Below are 21862 nucleotides of genomic sequence, written 5' to 3'. Positions count from 1 at the left end.
TGTGCGGCTGGTCCCGACGGAGGTTCGACTCCTCCCTCGGGCATGGGGGTGTTTGTTTATCCTTAGGATAATTTAGGTTGAGTAGTGTGTAAGCTTAGGGACTGATGACCTTAGTAGTTAAGTCCCATAAGATTACACACATTTGAACTTTTTTTTTTTATTTTTATTTTTATTTTTTTTTTTTTGAGTAATCGGTAACATCAGTGTCTCCACTAATGCTGAGGACAAACTTCGCACTTCATTTTTGCAACTCCCCCTGCTTATGTTTACCTTCTGCCAGGATCATCAAGTGGATTAGCGGCGAGCGTTGATGTGATGGACAATCATCTGTATGTTCCAGGTTTGACTCCAATTCAGCCATGCTTCACTGTATTAATATATGTATGACATGTTTCCACTCAAAATTTATGAACTTCAAATTACTTTATTCAGCGTATCATCAATTGTATCGTGTGTGTATTGTGCCTTACGAAATACAGATTTAGTACTCGTATTGATTATCATGTATTCAGTAGGTACATTGTTCTGTATAATATAGAAGAGACACATCTGCCTCGTAAGGCAGAACGTATCCTTGCGTAAATGTATGTTACACCTTTGCAATAGTGGGTATTCATTTTAGAGAATTTAAAATTGTATTGTACAGTAATTATTTTCTGTCGTCATTCAGTCTAGTTTGTGCTAGCGTTACGACAGAACTCACAGCTCTGCGACGATTTCGACTCAAGAAAATAATAAATAATGTTATTAACAGCACCTCCGTAAACACCTTATAACTCAAACGAAAATCTCTTCTTCGTGACCAGTTTCTATATTTTTCTTGCTGAAAAAGTGTCTAAAGGTTTAAGAAGCCTCTTGAACCCAACCGATTCCTTCCAACATTGACGTGCAAGCCACCAAGCGGGTTTCAAGTGGTAAGTCTCAGTCAATGTTTCGTATCCTTCGATATTATTCTGATACCACTCGCGAATGCTCTTGCTGAAAACAAATTTTAAAAATGCGCAGTAAATGTAATACTTCATGAGAAGTGGTTCGTGTCAATGCTCTATAGTCTAGTTATATCTATGTACAGAAGAAATCTACACTCGTGCTAAGAATCGTTTCTTGCTGCATCGCGTAGTCCATTTTTAAAGCAAACCTACACGTTCTGGCCACAATGGGCCAATCTGTACCGACCGACCGCAGTGCCATACTCTGCCAATAGCGTCATCGGGTTCGGTATGGAGGGACATAGGATCAGCAAACTCCTGTCCCGTCCGTTGTCGCCTTTCTTGGCCTTGCAGCCGCTACTTCTCATTCAAGTTGTTCCTCAACTGGATTCAAGGGACCGAACATCAGCTCACTGTCTGGGTCCTTCTCCCAAATCAACCAACCAACTAATCAACCCATTGGCCTCACGTGACTGAGTGCACACCAGCGCAGTCATCCCGCCAAGGAAAAATCCTACGAATGGAACCCAGTTCCTCCGCATTGCAGTCAAATACGCAGATCACTATCATTTTTACCGCTCAGCTCCGGAGAAGGACAGTCCTGTTTCAGTTGAATATTTAAAATCGATAAATAATCGTTGTACAAGTACTTACTATGCAAAATCATATTTGATTACATGAAAGTTTATATTCTGCAAGTCACCTTCTGGTTTAATGCAAAATAATTCTCCGTCCCCCCTCCCTCCCGTCTTCCCAGTCCATTCGTGGAATAAGTAACCCTCTAGATTTAGCCAGCGTACTCTAATTTTACCTTCGTGGTTAATATAGGTGGCTACACTCGTGACAGTGTGTTTGCCATGGAAGCATGACCAGGGAGTTGATGCAAATGAGTCTGATCACAGGAAAATGCCAATGGATTGGCCCAACGCTAGCTAGAATGTTCGTATTTTCCCAATCTTTTTTAATTTGGGACTGGTGAAGTAAAGACGTATTGTAATTAGTACTGTTTAAGGTTTTGAAACCATGCCATGCAGAGACATGATTGTAGGAGGAGATCGATTATAAAACAGAGTGACACATTTCGTCACCTGTTTGTTCATGCTATAACTCACAATACTTTTAGGGGTAGGGGTAACATTCTACTTCACTCTACTTTTTACTTACACGGAGACAGATTACACCGTAAGAAAGAGGAAAATATAATTCAGGATGACAGAACCAGTATTTGTACCGACTGTCTAACAATGCCATGCTCTACCACTACATCATTTCGGTTTATCGTATTTATTGTACAAAAAATTGTTGTGTAATACACAGGTGTGGTGAAAGTCATGAGATAGCGATATTCACATACATAGATGGCCTTAGTTTCGTGTACACATGGGATAAAAGGGCACTGCATTGGCTGAGTTGCCATTTGTACTCATGTGTTCCAAGTGAGAAGCTTTCCGACGTCTTTATGGTCACACGATGGGAGTTACCGGACTTTGAACGCGTAATAGTAGTTGGAGCTAGACGCACAGAACCTTCCATTTCAGAAGTCGTTAGGGAATTCAGTATTCCGAGATCCACAATGTCAAGAGAGTGCCGTGAATTCCAAAAGTCAGGCATTACCTCTCACCCTGGCGTTTGCGGAAGGTTGTCAGTGCTAAACGAGAAGCAACACTGCTTGAAATAAATGCAGAAATCAAAATGGGACGTACGACGAACGTAGCCTTTAGGACAATGCGGCGAAATTCGGCGTTATTGGGATATGGAAGCAGACGACCGAAGCGAGTGCCTTAGCTAACGGCGCGATATCGCCTGTAGCGCCTCTCCTGGGCTTGTGACCTTATTGGTCGGAGACTCGACCACTGGAAAACCGTAGTGTGGTCAGAAGCGTCCCGATTTCAGTTGGTAAGAGCTGATGATAAGATTCGAGTGCACCCCACGAAGCCATAGACCCAAGTTGTCAACAAGACACCGGGCAAGCTTGTGGCAGCTCGATAGTGGTATGAGCTGTATTTACATGGAATGGACTGGGTCTTCTGGGACAACCGAACCGATCATTGACTGAAAATGGCTATGTTCGGCTACTTGGAGACCGTTTGCAGCCATTCATGTACTTCTCGATCTCAAACAACGATGGAATTTTCACTGGGCCACACTTGCTCGCAGTTGGTTTGAAGAACATTCTGGACAATTCGAGTGAACCGATTTGGCCATCTAGATCGCCAGATGCGTATTCCATTGAACATTTATGGGACGTAACCGAGAGGCCAGTTGTACGCAAAGTACTACACCGGCAACACTTTCGCAATTATGGATGGCTGTAGGGCCAACATGGCTCAATATTTCTGCAGGGGAGTTTCAACAAGTTGTTGGGTCCACGCAACGAGCACTACGCCGGGAAAAAGAAGGTCCGACACGATATTGGGAGGTATCCGATGATTTCTGTTACTCAGTGTAAATCTGAAATCAATTGCACAGTAATACTAATGAAATTGCAATAATGTAGGAAATTAAGATGAGACCTTAAAAACTGAAAGAAGCAGAGGTTATTGAGAGGTTCGAAGGAGGCATCAGGAATACAATAGAAAGCAAGAGAGATGAAATAGTAATGGCAGCAGAGGACCAAATGGGTAAAAAGATAAGGCCTGGCAGAAAGCATTAGATAACATACAAGGTATTGAATGTGATTCACCAAAGGAAAAATACAAAAATGCAGCAGCTGAAGCAAGGAAAGGGGAGTATAGGCATCTAAAATTGAGATGAAAGAAAGCTCAAAATGAATAAGCAGGTATGGTTCGACAAAAAATGCAATGCAGTAAAAGCACGCATGACTAGGAAAAAATAGATGGCACCTATAGGAAATTTAAGGAGACATTTAGAGAAAAGAGAAAGAACTTTATGATTATCAAGAGATCAGGTGGAAAACCAGCACTAAGTGAATAAGGAAAAGTTGAAGGGTGAAATGAATGTACAGAAGGGCCATACAAGGGAAACACAGTATTAAAGAAAAGGAAGAGGAAGTAAATGAAGATGAGAGGGGAGCTATCATAACGTCAGGAAAATTCCCCAAATAGATAAATTCTTTCTTTGTAAGCGATGAGCTAAACCAGACAATTTTTCCGTAACACATTATTGAGTGGTAATATGCAAAGTATGTCAGGAAAATGATTAATTTGTTTCCAAGGCAAGCAATTATAGGAAGACAAAAATAGCTAAACTTAATTGAGGGAAAGTCCATTTTTGTATAACCACTTAATAATTATTTGAAAAACGTAATTAACTATCTCTTCTGTTGCTTTCTCTGTAATTGGATTAATTATAGCACTAGTATCGTCTGAAAAAGGTACCAATTATGCTTGTCGCATGTTAAATCGGTATTCATGCACATACATACGGAATAGGAGTGGACCAAAAATGAACCATGTTTTAACATTATAAGATTCCCCCCCAGTCACTGAAATTTCCTACTTTTCCAACATTATTCAGCACAACTTTTTGCATGCTGTTTGCTAGATATGCAGCTGACAGTTGCGAATATTGCTGATATATCAGTTTAACAAGTATGGTTATAAAATCCTGAAATCATTTATCAACAGAGGACTGAAAAAACTGATGGGAATAGACCTCGGGGAAGATCAGTTTGCTTTCTGGAAGAACGTACGAACACGCTATCCTAAAAGATATGTTAAAAGAAGCATTTGCAGATTTGCAGAAAGCCTTTCACAGTGTTGACTAGAATACACTCTCTTAAATTCTGAATGTAGCAGGGATGAAATAGAGTGAGGTAAAGGTAGTTCGGAAACTGCAGAAACCAGACTGCAATCATAAGAGTCGAAGGGAAAGAAAGGAAAGCAGCGGTTGGGTAGTGAGACAGGGTTGAAGCCTATCTCCGATGTATTCTGTCTGTGCACTAAACAAGCACACTAAAGTAAACTAAAGGGAAATTTGGAAAGAGATTGTTGAGGTCTGTTCATGGTATTGTAATTTTGTCACAGACGTCAAGAGACAGAGAGTGTATTGAAAACAAATTATAAGACGAGCACCAAGAAAAGTAAAAGAAGGGCAGTGTAGTCGAATTGAAGCTGGTGACGCATTACGAAACGAGACATTAAAAGTAGATCAGTTTTCCTGTTTGGGCGGTAAAATAAGTGAATATGGTCGAATTAAAAGGGGCACAAAATACAAAATAGCAACAGGAAGAAAAACATTTTTGAAAAAGAGAAATTAACACCAAAGATAAATTTCAGCAATAAGAAGTCTTTTCTGAAGATATCTGGAGGCAGACGGCGACAATAAACATCTCAGACAAGATGGGATTCAAAGTTTCTGGAATGCGGTGCTACAGAACAATGTTGAAGATTGGATGGATAGGTGAAATAACTAATGAGGAGATACTGAATAGAATTCCGAAAACGAGTAATTTATGGCAGAATTAGACTAAAAAATGATCGATTGACAGAACACATTCTGAGGCATCAAGGTATCGTCAGATTTGTATCGGTGGGAAGTATGGGTGGTAAAAACTGTACAGGGACACCAAAGTTTAGATACAGCTGGTAGGTTTAAATGGACGTAGGTTGCAATACTTATGCAGAGTTGAAGAGACTTTCATAGAATCGACTAGCGTGAAGAGATGAATGAAACCAGTCATGGGAATGAAGCCCGCAACAACTACAGACAATAACCTACAATTAATCAGAAGAGGATATAACACTGCAATTGGATTTAGGTAGCTTGTGCAATCAAATACCAAATTTGGTTTATTACGTACTATTCCCCAACAGAACAACTAGTCGTGTCACGGAAAAGCCACGTACAACACTATCGTCTGCTACTACTATACCATATCCACAAAGCCGAAGGCAGTTCGTATAGTGAAATTATTTTTATTCAAGCAATTATAGTATGAAGAAACAGAGCAGTGTTACCTTCTGAGAGGAATTTTGCTATGTTGACCGTGTTGTACCTAACGGAGGTGGCTTATCGGAAGTGAAAGTCAGAATTACGTAAATATTTAAACAGTAACAAACAATATTTTACCTACTGTATCTACACTGTTCAAAGAATAAGAAAAACGGTCGCCAGCCTAATTAGGCAAGAGAATGATTAACGTTCTTGTTTAAGAAAGTAGGTATGAGTAACTTTAACGGACAAACACAACCTATATTTTGCCACACGCGAGTGCAATCAACTCTGGCACCTGAATACAGTATGTTCACGTTAAGGCTGGAGCTACCAGATCAGAACAAACTATTACCATAAATATAACCTTATAACACTACACACTATTACTTTCAGGGCTTATTCAAACAGAATGGTCTTTATAACATTACCATTAATATTCACTGAAGAATCATAAACTGGACATAGGTTCAGCATTACTTTTCAAACATTTTCCTAGCTGACATAAAATTGTAAATGTAGTTCACTGCAAAATTATGAAATGGTCACAGGTTAAGTCTCTCTCAGTTAAATACTTTTCTATTCAGAATTCGCTAAGAGGTTACTTCTCATTGTCTTTTGAATAAGGAAATTATTGTTTTCATAGATAGTGGTCTTTCTATTAATCGTTATCTAGCATGAGCACAATAAACTAACTGTTGATCCTGTTACACCATTAATATGCACTTTTAATACACAAGGAGAGTCCAATATTGTACAGAAGTTCACTTGAATAGGAAGAGTAATTGAAACTTGCTATAATTAAGTAACTTTGTGCATTTGAACTAATTTCAGTGGAGAGGGGCTCTTAATCTTGACCGCTGTAGCAGAGCACACTAAACATACTTTCAATAAACTAAAGAAACAAGGTATTAGTTCTCAACTCTTACTGCAGTAGAGCACAACTTGACATATCTGTAAGAAACTGACTCATCTTTTGCGATTTGCAACAAGCAGCAATGTGATCATTTACTAAGCAAAACTTTACCATCCTCAGTTTTTAGAACTTTTAATTTTGAAATTGGCAACAACATATTAATAAGCAGTTTTAATAGAAAATTATTTTCAGCAAGCATCATGTACTTTAGCTCACTCTCTTGCCACATTAACTTTAACTTTCTTTCAATAAAGGACACTCGGTAAGCACTTTAGCGTGGGAGGGACCCAAGTGGATATGTGACTGAGGATAAATCACGGTAGGTACAAGAGATCAGTTAAAATTTACCTTGTATTTGAGTACACTAAACATCCAATGAGCTGATCTTCACTGTACATTACTATAGTGTTCCATTACAATGATTGCGCAATGTGGTGGCGATTGCATGTTGGTAGGTGGATTTGCAGGTAGAATTGCTGGACTCTGTCATTTCTTGATGGCGATGATAGATACCAATTCCAGAATAGTTCCAGCTCTTTATCCATCCATACGAGGCATGGGAAAGCCTCAGGAAAGCCTCTCTCGGGACCATCACAATATACAACTTTTACATGGGCAGTTCACAGTTTGGTAGCTCGTCCCCGACTGACTCTCAATTCCACCTTTTCTACCTAGACCAACCACAATTTGCGCGCGCTGCAGAGTTCCGTTCCCGAGGGGAACCGCAACACCTTTTACATAAAAAATAACTAAGAACCCTTGTGAAGGTCAGCAGTTTACATAACAGAGAACAAACATTTTAAATAAAACAGAACCTTTGCACATATTGACATTTCTAACAAAAATTGTTTAAGCAAATTCCAAATATATATACAGTAAGATCTGTCTCCCTCCAATTGAGACAAAGAATTTAAATGACAGATACACTACATTGCACAGAATCAAACCATGACATCAAAGTTTTTACAAAGAAAGGAGTAAACAATTTTGTGTTATCTATTCAAACACATTTACAGAAGCTCAGCGGTGTAACATTAAATAAAACAAAAGGCAAAATAAATCAGTAGAGTATTAGAGCTATGGTGTTACAAGGAACTGTAAGGATTACTGCAGATGACGGGGATTACTGCAGGTGAATCTAGTGAAATACCGTAAGTACCCAGTGACAGGCTTTCTCTGTTCCACGGAAGACGCGTGCGCCTGCCGTTGATGCTACACGCAGTACACTACTGCAGAAGTGGTTGCGTCAAAAATCGGCAACAAGCTCTTCCAAAGTAGCAAGTTTGTGCTCTGATTCTTTGTCGACACGTTAATGCTGCAGTCACGTCTTTTAATTTATGCGTAGCTGATATTGGAACTTTTAAAAAGATAATAAAATTGTCTGCTGTGGAAAGCAGTTGGATGTTGAGTGCACCTTTAACTTGACGAAAATTTCTACCTTGTTGAATGATACTGTATAGTCCAACCATCTGACACATTCTCTGCCATGAACTAACTAATCTCTTCCGAATACAAAAATATTTGTAAAAATCAGCTAATTCTACGCCGAATGTACGAAACATTAGCTATTGTAGATCCTCAATTTTTGTTTTGTTTTGGTAGGTGTCAAGTTCTTGGTTTCTATATTTAAAGTTAATCACATGGATTGAGGGAAGAAAATCTGGATATTAAAATTCTTTTACTCTCTATAACCATATACCGCCAGTGTATTTATTTTAAACTGTCTTCATCAGAATGTCCAGGAATTACGACCCATTTAGTAGTTTAGAGTTATATTTGGTTAATTTCAAGGTACGGGTAGGCATTTACACTTTGAAGCAGAGAAAGTTATGTCGTAGGAACGTTCGGACCTGTGCAGTGTCAGTCGCTTCTGTACTAGATGTCTGTGACTGTGATACCGGAACATGAGGGTGACTAAGGCAATGCTTGCAGATGTTGACAGAAACACTTCATAATAGACATGCGGACAGAGTAATCGGTTACGTTTGTGAACAGCAATAGATATGAGTTTTAGCAGCTTAGGTGCTTTTCTTTACTAGACTTAACTACTTTAGTACTCATGACTAATCGGAAAGCCGGAAACATAGAAGCAGAAGAATTTCTAAAGGAAAGGTAATGACAAATGTTTCACATATACAGCTTAGAATTTGCTGATTCGTAAAAAAACGTTTGTCTCAGGTAGAGAGGAATTACCTTTCTAAATCTGCAGCCGAGGCACCTGCAGAAATGAATAAAATTCTTAAACGATAAAGATCTTCAGATAAGGTTTTCTATTGATAATTTTAAGAATAAAACAAGATTTTCTGATACGTTTGAGGGGAGAATACGATCGACGACCCTGTCGGATACAGCTACTAATCGAAAATTTATTGAATATTAGCACGATGTTTTTTTCTGTCAATAGTGAAATTAAAAATTGTGTGGCTACCAAAGTGGTGCAAGCATTTCGATTTGATGACGATTCAGCAGTTTGCTTGTCACTTTAGTTACTTAATTTACTAAACAGTTTCTCATTTGGTCTCATGCGACTGAATGTGCCTCGATCCGGACATTTTCACTATAAAAAATGAAAAGCACTCATCGTGAATCGAAGATGGGATCTCCTCTCCAATAGCCAGCAACGTTAACCGACGGGCCACGAACGCAAATGATTTAAGTAACCTTGACCGTTTGCGCCCAGTATAGGCCATTTCATGTGTATTCGCATTCACAGCGATGAATATTCCCAGTTGTACTACAGCCGAGTAGTACAGTACTCTTATTGTCTCTGATGGTAGTAGTCGGTTATGATCACCTCAGTCATTTCGCAACTGTGACTGTAATTTAAAAAAATTACATCATTATCTATTGGTATATCTCTCAAAGATGATACATCCACTTTCATAAAGACATGGTCATGTACGTAGGAACAAATTTTCTATTGAAATTTGAAACCGTTCCGACGGAGAAAATCTTCTGAATACTGTATTTAAGCGTCTGTCTGTTAGATTATTACTCTACTACAGACCAGTTGTCAGTAAGTAAGTCAAATTAAGCAAAAGTATTGTCAAAAACAAGTTAAAGTTAAATGCATTTTCAAATAGAAGCTGTTGGAAATTAACACAAATTTCTATTTTCAAGACAGGTAAAAGTGTTAAGACACAAAGAAATTCTGTTCATTTGCAAGTATCACACATTTCATGCTAAAAGACCTTCTGCAGTTTCAGAGTACAAGACTGTGCGCAATCGACGAAATATGGCTTAACTACATATTACGTAAGTAATTGTAAAAAGTTAAAGCACGTTACTCACCATAAAATGCTGTAACTGAAGAATTAATATGTTCCAACTGACATAAGATATTATGCAGCACTTAAATATGTAGAGCGCCAAATACTTTTAAATCACTGTCAGAGAAGACTGTCATCATGGTTTTACCAGCTGTGCGAACTAATATGAATTTCTTCTTTTTGGTGAATGTAGGTGGTACCATCCCACTGACTGCCGTTTTGTTCCCTGCTCAAAGTGATGCATCACGGTTTCGTCAGCTGCAACGATCCGTGACTGAAAGGTCTCTCCATTGGCCTCAAACGATTCCGAAAATTCAGATGAAATGGTTCTTCTTTGAATAATGCGGACTGCTGAGAACGTTAGAGGACCCTGTCTTGAGCACACACTTGAATATTCAAGAGTTGAAGCCATTGCGCTCGTACTTCCATTGCTCACCAAGCGCTGTAGAGTGATTTGTCGAGCTGTGATACACCGGTCTGCACGGATAGTGGCATCCGCGAGATTCACCTCGTCGGGAGCAGTGGCTGTGACAGGACGTCTCGAATCAAGAATAGAACTCAGTTTCCGCAAATCCTGACGCTTTAACTCTCTACATCCAGCAGTGCTAACTACTGCATCGTTACCATACATTTCTCGTATACGTTTATGGATGTCCGTCACGGTTTTTATTTCTGCAACCGAAAATTGAATTACAACACCGTGCTTGAAGAGAGCAGTGATTCACTATGGCTCTGCCATCTGTTTGAATCGTTCGAAATTTCGCAGACGTTTAGAAGAAACAACAAAGATGCGTCACCTATAAGGATTGATATAAAGGGTATCTGGCTCAATCTGAAACAACAAAATATCTTGAAAACTACGCATCGTATGGCGAAAGTCAATATTAGTAAAGGGGACAACTGTCTGTGCCACAACTGGCCATCTCCTAACCACGGCTTCTTCGGGGTCAACTTCACATTTGCAAATGTGAAGCCAATCTTTTTTACTAGATTTTCGGACTCTACGCCAAAAAATACGTACAGTTTACTTAAACCAACGTTTTTCATTTGTGGTAAATGACGCTGTAATCTCTGGCGTTGGGAACTTGCTTATTCTGTATAAGAAATATTAGTAAATAATAATAGTGATGCTGTCACTGTTTGTTGATGATATTTACTGACAAAATGCAACCTAAAGTTAGATTGCGTACTTGCAGCTATCCTGTGTGGCCGTTTTTTAGTACGACTTTAAAAGAGAGAGAGATTATTAATTGATCACCGATGCGTCGGTTCTCGATTGTGTTCAGGAGACGTACGGATTGATTACGCGAAGGGGTTTTCTTAATTGATATTTTGACCCGGATTGCTTTCACGCAATCAGAATCTTCGATGAAAATACCTAAGGGACCTATTGGAATATAAAAATGGAAATGAGAGCAAATTAGTGGAATTTCGTAAGAGAAAGATTAATAGATCGGAAGTTGAACACATTAGTGGTCTCCCAAACACAATCGAGACATCGCGATAAAGAGCGAACCTATAACAAAGCTCATATACAATTTGAACATAATTTTTGGTTAGTGAAACAAAAGAATAAGAAGAAAATTACTGTATCGTAAGATTTTAATATATTGTGAACAAATTGCCTTTAAACTTCTAGACATTGACAAATACACAATAAATACATGACTTACATCTGATACTTCTTTTGTACGTGGCGCAGTCCAATAGTCGCTGCTTTGTCAGTCCGTTCCTTCTTAAAATTAAATGACCTTGTGTGTGCATAAGGACATGATATCCTCACCCGAGTTACCGAAACGTTTGTTCGTTGCTTCATATAGTTTTTACACAAAATAAAAATACAACTTGTAGCAGTGCTATGTAGTACGTCTTAACATGTCGGCGACCAACAGTACAAGGGGTAATGAAGTCACTAGAATATTTCTTAACAAAAGATAGATTGTTCTTTCTTCTGTTTCGCAGCTTCTTGCTATCAAGCGCTGCGGCAATGATTTTAAACATCTGCGCCCAGCAGGTCATAGTGTTTATGTAGAGTATTTAAATGCTGGACGTGCGTCTTGGTATAGGCTCACATTATAAAAATATTTCGTCTCTTAACTCTCGCCCTGTGATGCTTAGCATATTTCCTTTTCTTTTATGAAAAATATCTCATATGCAAAGTATCTGAAATCCAATAATATTACAAATCGAAAAACATCAAGCGTGCCTGTGTTTGCAATTCAGAACCGATGCATTTAATTCTACATTTCATTTACGTAAATTTACACCACTGTGAGCTAACGGTTGATGTTTATGTTCAAAATTTAGTTTAGTTTTGCAAAACTTACTGTACAGTACAATACGAGTAGCCGTTTCAATTTCTGATTAGAAAGTACATTTAGCATGATCCAGGAACAACGACTCCGATGTAATAGTTATCTGTTCCCATCTGGATGCTTGATATCTGTGCTTCTCCTTGCCTCTCACCACTGGGGTGCTTGATTTCGGTGAGGTCCCTCGCCTCTTGCCATAATTGTAATTCACAGTAAACGTTCAATCTGACAACTGACCATTTCGATATATTTGTTAATTCGTGCTTGGATTTCACGACATTTTCAAAGCCACGCATCTTTTGTAACTGCATTATTAAAAATTTATGGTCGTTCTGTGAGATCATAATTACTCTTTCTGTAATATTTTACATAATTATTTTGCAGCTGCAGTTCATAATTGTTCACATATTGTAATAGCTGTGAAATCACGATGTAGTTTGATGTAACCACTGTCACCTGTTTCCTAGTTATTGCGCGTAATTGTGTTCTTAGCTTTTGTTTGATTCTACGGTACAGTTGTTTGTATTAGTTGTGCACTCTTTAATATCGTTTCTGTTCTTAAAGTTTTGTCATACCTTGTAACGCCGGCCGGGGTGGCCGAGCGGTTCTAGGCGCTACAGTCTGGAACCGCGCGACCGCTACGGTCGCAGGTTCGAATCCTGCCTCGGGCATGGATGTGTGTGATGTCTTTAGGTTAGTTAGGTTTAAGTAGTCCTAAGTTCTAGGGGACTGATGACCTCAGAAGTTATGTCCCATAGTGCTCAGAGCCATTTGAACCTTGTAACGATTATGATCACACAGTCGACTATCGCACTCGACAGAGGCCACATACTATGTATACGTGTTTAACTCGGTCGTGGAGCGTCACTGTATGGGCAGTCTACCGTACACAGCACACCGTGTCTGCTCGCCCTGCGCCCACCAGGCGGTCGGCAGAATGTTTTGATCAGTCGTTCTCTTTTTTTATTTCAGTTTATTGGCATTGGTTCGGGCCCACAGAGACATCTAACTAGCGGAAAGACGATAACACAGTATATTTGAGGCGACATTGATAACAGTAATGATGAGACGGATGTAACGATAACACAATACCCAGCCCCCGAGTAAAGAAAATCCGAGAAGATTGGGAATCGAACGCGGGCCTCTTCGATTAGCAGTCTGGCGCGCTGACTCCATAGCTAGTTCGGTACGCAAATTTCGTTTACGATCAGTGATTTTGGATTTGATTTTTAACATTACATACAGGAACCAGACCATTTCTGTCACGACTTTGGCACAGCTCGGTGAGAATTTACTATGAACCTGTTATCAGTGAAAGTTGCCTATTTTATTCGTAAGGTTTTGTAGCTTTAGTCCAGTTTCCTGTTTTGTTTAACAGCAGATAACCTGGATATGTTCATCGAAGAAAACCAGTCATAAGACAATAAATGTGGAACAATACAGCTGCTGTGGTTTTCATTAATCATTAACATTAGTTGCGGTGCTCAACATGATTAACATCTAAGAACTGGGAGTATTTACATTCCTGTTACATGTACGGTGCAATAACTGCAGTACTTCCGAATGTTTCCATTGATTGACTCGACTTGTTAAGGGAACTCTGTACAGCGTTTCGGTATGGAATCTGTGCAATTGAATGATGACACAATAAAAACTACGCGTTAAGGAATGCGACGCAACGGCGATCGACTGTTAGGTACGTGCTGATCATACTGATATGAGGAAGTATCGATACTGTTGTTTTTAGACATTCGATAATTTCAAGTGGTGTAGGTAATGTCAACGTATCGGTATCAGAGTGAGAGAGGGCAACGGAGGTCTTGACATACCCATCATTGGCTGTCACAAGAACCCACTCCAGTTGCACCGTCTGTCAGACAGAATGCTCCCTATGACTCAGATACATGGCGGAATAATGATGAAAAACGGTGGATCCAGCAAATGAATCCTGGGTTTTCGCCCTTTCATCAAAACATTAAGGAATAGATAGTTAAAAAGTGATAATCTAACTGGTGAAATGAAAGACCGATCCAAAATCAACACCAATTTGTTGTAAATGTGACGGTAGTAGCCGTCACCACGTGCACAACAATTTCAAGGCCTGTCAGCTACCTGCAGTCTGAAGAGCGAGCAGCTGGAACTAACGTGTGGCGCCTGAAGTGCAGCGTAAGTGCGACAGCGTGAGCTTTTTCGTGTGCAGCAACGAACGTTAAAAAATGGCCGGCGAAGACGGTGGTCGCAGAGGCAGCTCGACGGGCAGCCAGAATGTAATGTCATAGGCTGTGCTGACAGACGCCGAGAATTGTTCACTTCGGACTGGTAGCGATTCGAATGAGGAAGCGTTATAGACAAGTAGAGTTGTGAATCTTCCGGCCCGAAACAATTTTGGGCGTTGGTTCGGTGGAGGGTCCGGCCACCAATATCTCCCGCTTTTTCATCTGGTGGTTAGTCATTGGCGTCTCTACTGGTTGTGTAGTTTGGTGTGCTGCTATCCTGTGGGCTGTATGCGGGGATGATACTTTCGCAGCTAAAGACAAGTGCGGAGAAACTGTTGTTACCATGGCTGATTCGATGGTTATTTACTGCTTGTGTGCAGGCAAGCAGACACTGATTGGTTGAAGTCTATGTGTGGAGCTACTGCTGACTTGATCTCGAGAGGCAGTGAGAGCTATGTATAGTTGATGCTATATTTGAAAGCTGAGGATAAATTGTTTATGTATGGCACGCCTTGCCCCCCCTCTCCTTTTTTCGGTCGTCCCATATGTATTGTGTACCTTGCCAACGCGTCCGCGCTTTATCCTGAGATCTTTATTGTCGAAACGCTGAAGAAACCGGTAGCGGTGTGAAGTGCCAATTGGTAGTGGTCTGAGACAGATGTCTCGTTCAAATAATAACTGACCAGCATTTGGCCCAGTGGGCTAAACCATATATTGGTTTCTGAGCAATGTACATGTTGAAACTGTGCGATGAGTAATTTTATAAGTGAATGGTGAGTTTTGAAAAGATTAGTTTCGCTATGATAATAATCTTTATTACCACATAATGAGAGCACGTTATTGGATGGGTAAAGCACTGAAGACATGCAAACTATAATTCACAAACACTGAGAAAATCTAAACTACCTGTCTGTACTAATAAAGTTTGCTTTGTATAGATGAATGGGAATGCATATCCTCTCCAAGGTATCTATGAAAGACCAAGCCTGCGACGGGCGCACAATTACGGCTTCTATTTCGCCAGGAATGTGTACGACTACCACATGTAAACAATGTAACTTTATTCCTTATAAATGACTAGACTTATAGAAATCACGGAATCTAATCAACCCAGAATCACGCATCTAGAAACAGTTCATAATTTTCATTCTCCGCTCGCTTGTGCTGCCAGTTCTCACACTTTGTGTACTGAAAAGTGGAAAGCTGCGAGTGATGTGGTCAGCTGCCCACATAAACACATCATCCACTGCTTCTCCAAGCCATAAATGCAATTAACGGGTCTGCCATTGAGGTACCAGTGTTATCGTTCTGCCGTCGGAAAACCAGGTAACTTCCACACCAGCTGAAGACTGTTTCTCGAAACAAAATTCTTTCCTCCCTGCTCTGTGTAAAGTTGACGTAATTCACATCCGCTAATGAAAAATCTTCGCTATTGGCTGGCTGGTGATTATTTTTAACAACTAACTTCCCACTTGGGGAAAGTTTTATAAAGTCATCCAGTTGAGTGTCTTTCCAAATATACTGCTCTTAAACGAACACAGCTGTGTCCTATCTCTCGAGACAGCGGACACCGGTATCTGCGACTGCCTTCCACCATACTGCCTTTTAGGTAGCTGCCAGACTGAGAAAAATAAATTCCACAGAGCTGTGTGCCTTTTAGGTAGCTGCCAGACTGAGAAAAATAAATTCCACAGAGCTGTGCCTTGACTGCATGGCTTAACTTGTGAAATTTCATTATTCTGTAGAGGGTCAGGTTCTCGTCACTGCTCATTATCCGATTTCTTTTGTTAGAGAGTGACCCCATAGTGTGCAGAGCACTGCTAGTCTTAAAACTCTGTGGCCGCTGTCTGCCAGGTTCCCTGCTTGACGATACTTGGCCGTACCGCCCTGTCTGTAGTGAGTGATTGCAGCACATCTTCCCAGCCCCTCGTGCTTCCTCCATTGAAATCAACGCCACGTTCCGCAGAGAGATCTGCGGGGCTGCGAGCCTACACTTCTACTCGTCCCTCGAATCATTATGACAGCTAAAATATGGAACTACAAAAATTTGCTACAAGCTAACTACCACCAGAATAGACAAAATATTAACATGGGAGTTGGCGGCTTAAATCTTGCAATTACTGCTATTACCCGTGATCAACACTAGTATCTATTAATCGACAGGAGAACAATTAAGATGATCTGAGTTAAATTTAATGAAATCTGATACTTTCCAGTCCAGTAACGCACTGACGCGTTTCAAGAGGTTTTAAGGAGAATAATATTTCGCTGTTAGTTTAGTGAGAGGCAAAATACACTGACGGGAAAAAGTCGCAACATCAAGAAGTTTTGCGACACAAACGAAACTGGTAGGCATCTTTCTACATCTGAAAGCTGATGTATATTCAATATTTCGAATCCGTCGCTTAGCAATGGCGCTAATAATGCCACTATGAGGATGCAAATATACTTTAAATATACGTTTTAATGGTCGTGAGCGCTGTTTACCATTGAGATTGGTCGTTGTGAGTTGATGTTAGTCAAGAATGTCTTTAAGGCGACGAAGACGCTGTTATCAATAACTCACTGAATCTGAACGAGGCCGTGTAACATGGTTACGAGAAGCTGTTTGTTCCTTCTGCGATACTGCAGAAAAACTTGGCAGGAATAAAGCCACTGTACCTACATGATTGCTGGCAGCGATGATCACGAGAATGTACGATCGCAAGAAGACCGAGGTCCGGACGGCTCAGTGTCACTTCCGAAGCGGAAGACCATCGTGATCGGCGTAGGCTCTGGCGCGTTGTACTGTATCTGCAGCAGCAATCTCAGGAGCAATTGGCACCACAGGGACATAACAAACAGTTATAAACGGTTAATTTTGTAAACGGTTACTCCAAAGACCGTTCCGAGTCAGGCGCCCTGTAGCGTGCATTCCACTGGCCTCAAACGACCGACACTTTAGTGGTGTCAAGCTATACCTCACTGGAGGCCAGGGTGGAGCTCTGTTGTATTTTCTGATGAAAGGTGCTTCTGCGTTGGTGCTAGTGATGGACCTGTGTTGGTTAGGGGGAGGCCAGTTGAGGGCATGCAGCCAACCTGTCTGCATGCTAGACACACTGGGACTAAAACGGGAATTAGGGCCTGGGACGATTTCATATTAGCGCAGGAGCTGCCTCGTGGTTGTCTACTGACATCAGAATTGTATAGAATTTCCATTATCTCTTCGCTAGAAAGTTCTTTGGACATCCTTACTTGCAGGTGAAATACTGACTCGTGTAATGTCAACTCAACAGTGAACGTCAAATTCAACTCAACAATAGTAACAAGCAACAATAACAAACATTGGATCTATGGCAAAATTCAACAAAGAAGATGAATGATTGATATATTTCCCAAAATCTTCTTTTTCTACAAATAAGAAAATAAGACGTTTCATACCAAGTGGGGTAGTCTCACAATCCCACCAATAAATGACTTGAATAATAATGATGAAGCCAAAAAAATTAGACAGCCGTGAGTGTGAATTCAACGTCAATCATTTTAGTACAAATTCATGAAGCCATAGGCATTTGGCCCTTCAGACAACATTATTATAGGGAAAAAATCAACCTGGGGTAGTCAGAATACCCCGCTTGGTAATGCGAGGGTTAACAGTCCCCGCAATGGCTGAGCAACTGAAACAGGCATGGAACTCCATCCCATAAACTGATATCGGGGCCCGCATAACACAATGCATGCACGTTTGCATGTTTGCATTCAACATTTTGGCGGTTACACCAGCATTTCGCATTTGAATACCTTATCTCGTTAATGCAATGTTAATGACTTAAATATTTAATTAATGTTCATTAACTATTCTTTTATGTTTATACAGGATCCATGAACATTAATATACAGAAAACACAAGGCCAGTAGTCCAAAAATGTTACACATACTCTATAATAATAAATAAAGCAGATTTGTACATAATATACCAGTAACATTGGTTACGCAGATTGGAAAAGTGGTTAAAGTATTAATTTTATACTCGAGTTGAATGGTAAATAAAGTTGTATGGTATTGCTGGCTGGGATACCCCGAAGGGTAGATACAGCTGCCTAATTGGAAAGTCTTCTATCCCGAGCCCACAGTGGCACCTTTCCTTGACAAATTATAGGTCAGTGGGATGAGTGTGTTGTGTGGTGTCATGTTTGAGTTGTCAGCAGGTGTGCTAAAGTTAAGGACAAAAGCAACTTTCGCATGATGTGTCCCTGCCAAGTCACATAACTCAATGAAGCTTGGACCACACGTAGGAAGGAGTGCTGAAGTATAGTACGGAAGGTAACTGAAAGAAAAAAATAAATACGTAGTGATGGGAACTGAAATGAATTATTCAAAGGTGGTCCCCTGCACATTATAAACGGCGGGACATGGTTTTTAATAGGATGTGAGATCACCACGAACAGCAATACACGCTCTGTAACATGTTCCCATGTTGTACACAAGACTGGTAAGGAGTTCCTATATTAGGGCATTCCATCGCTCCACTGGACAACGCTGGATGGTCGCTGGCGCTTGTGGACGTGCTTCAAAACGTCTCCCCAACGCAGCCCAGGGAAACGGACAGGATAGTCCAATCGCCGAATATTCCTCCGTTCCAAGAACTCCTCCACCTGCGCTATTAGGTGTAGTCGATACTTCCCCCTTCTCACGCACTTATAAGTGACGTAAAACTTACCCAAATGTGTATATTCTTTTTGTGATTGGAATACTTCTCATTTAATCCATAAGATTTTGTCTGATTTTAGGCTTAGATTGGTTCATGAAAACATAGTACAGTCTCCGTATTTCGCTATGTATTCTAATTAAGTTACTTCGTGTTAAATTTTAAAAATTCATTAGAAATCAGTGTCTAACGCTGCTATACACTGATCAGAAAGAACATTATGACAACCTACCTAATAGCCGGTATGTCCAACTTTGGCACGGATAACAGCGGCGACGCATAGCGGATTGGAAGCAATGAGGCCTTGGTAGATCGCTGGATCGGGTTGGCACCGCATCTGCACACACAAGTCACCTAATTCCCGTATATTCCGTGGAGAGCGACAATGAGCTCTGATGCCACTTTCAAAAACATCCCAGATGCGTTCGGTGGGGTTCAGATCTTGCGAGCTGGGAAGCTAGCACTTCAATTGGAACTCGCCACTGTGTCCCTCGAACCACTTCGTCTCACTCCTGACACCTTTTGGTATGGCGCATTATCTTGATGAAAAATGCCATTGCCGTCGGGAAACTTGAACATCTTGCAGGGGTGTGATGAAGTGGTTCGGGGAACACAGTGGCGAGCTCCAGTTGATGTGCTAGCTTCCCAGCTCGCAGCCAATGTACGATACCCCTTGGCCGTCATAGAGCCTTGCATGAGCTCCAGCGCACCCATGGATACCCAAGCGAATGTTCCCCAGAGCATAATGGAGCCACCGCCAGCTTGTCTCCGTCCTGTAGTACAGGTGTCAAGGAGCTGTTTGCCTGGAAGACGACAGGTTCTAGTCCTGCCACCGGCATGATGAAGAAGGTATCGGGATTTATCACACCGTGCAAAGCTCTGCCACCGTGCCAACGTCCATTGCCGATGGTTACGTGCCGATGTTGTGCGGTTAACATTGGCACAGGTGCGGGTAGTCGGCTGCGGACGTCCATCATTAGGAGTGTTTGGTGGACTGTGTGTTCAGACAAATTTTTACTCCGACCAGCTTTAAAGTCTAATGTTAGTTCCAACACGGTTCACCGCCTGTCCTGTTTTACCAAGCTGCCCAGCTTACGACGTCCGCATCTGTAATGAGGGGTGGCAGCTGAACACCACGACGTCTGGACTTGGTTTCACCTTGGTTTCGCCACCTGTTGAAGACACTCACCACAGTACTCCTCGAACACCAGTCAAGTCGTGCAGTTTCCGAAATGTTCGTGCCGAGGCACAGAGCCGTTATAATCTGCACCTGCTCAAACTCAGATAGACGTCACTCCTTCCCATTCTACCCACGAACAGCACGCTCACTGATATTGAGTGTGTGTCTAACTACCAGTCGCCGGCCGCTGTGACCGAGCGGTTCTAGGCGCTTCAGTCCGGAACCGCGCTGCAGCTACGGTTGCAAGTTCGAATCCTGCCTCGGGCATGGATGCGTGTGATGTCCTTAGGTTAGTTAGGTTTAAGTAGTTCTAAGTCCAGGCGACTGATGACCTCTGATGTTAAGTCCCATAGTGCTTAGAGTCATTTGAACCATTTCTAACTAGCAGTCATTCCTCCCCAGGTGACGCTGCTATCGCCTGGACGGGCTTATATCGATAGTTGTCAGGGGGTCATAATGTTCTGGCTGATCTGTGTAAGTATAGGTAATTTTGTTTCGGTATCATCGAAGAATAATTACAATTTTAAGCGTTTGTATCAATATCACTTATCGTATCGAATCAGGTGCTGGAAGTCCCTACTTATAGCGTTTAATAATATGTATTAGAGAAAGTTGTGTTCTTACTTCTTATCCTGTTAAGTCAGGTTAGCGTATTACATTATGCCCTACGAAGTACTTTGTATCCAGACAAAAACTATGGCGGTTAAATGCACCTCACAACACGATCGATTTTCGAGTATCTGCTGTCCTCATTAGACATTCTGTTTCTAAGCTTGCCTAATGCATTGGTTCTTATTTTCCTTTACATGCCATCCCAATCTTGCTACCGTGGAATAAGGACATGGGAACAAAGATGGGTTCCTAACTCTGCATAGAGTTTTAATTAAAAGAAATATTTGCGCAGCTGATGTACGTATTGCAGCCACGTGAAGTGGCGGCTTAAAGGTCTGCTTTCCGAGAAGTAATTAGACCTATGAAAACAGTATTTTCATCTTATTTCTATCAGTAAGGTATTAGGTACGCGCTAATTACTTAATTTTCGTACGCAAAGACATGTTTATGTAACATGCTACATCTCGGATACCTTTACTGATCTCGTAAATCGTACTCAGTAGAACTAAACTTATGAATGCATTGCCGTATGAAAGCATTCGCGCTGGACTTCGCAGAACAGATAATGGTTCTGACAGCTCCTTAATCAGCTCCTGACTTTTGTCAGTTGAAAACGCTGTGCCATACTCCTCGGATGTTACGACGGCAAAATTGCTAGGGGCTGCGCCTACTTCGTGTAAGATTTAAAGTCAGAGATTGCTACGATTATGGATGAAAATTATACTTTCTAGCGCTCGAAGAGCAGTGATAGGTTCTATCACGTGCCGATAACGGCCTCGTAAAGAAATAATGGAGGGTAACATTCGATTTGGGGAACATTTTTGGCGATAGAACGATAAATTTCAGCT

The sequence above is a fragment of the Schistocerca americana genome, chromosome 2 (assembly GCF_021461395.2).
Source record: "Schistocerca americana isolate TAMUIC-IGC-003095 chromosome 2, iqSchAmer2.1, whole genome shotgun sequence".
NCBI classification, from domain to species: Eukaryota; Metazoa; Arthropoda; class Insecta; order Orthoptera; family Acrididae; genus Schistocerca; species Schistocerca americana.
Note: the sequence above shows the minus strand (reverse complement) of the source record.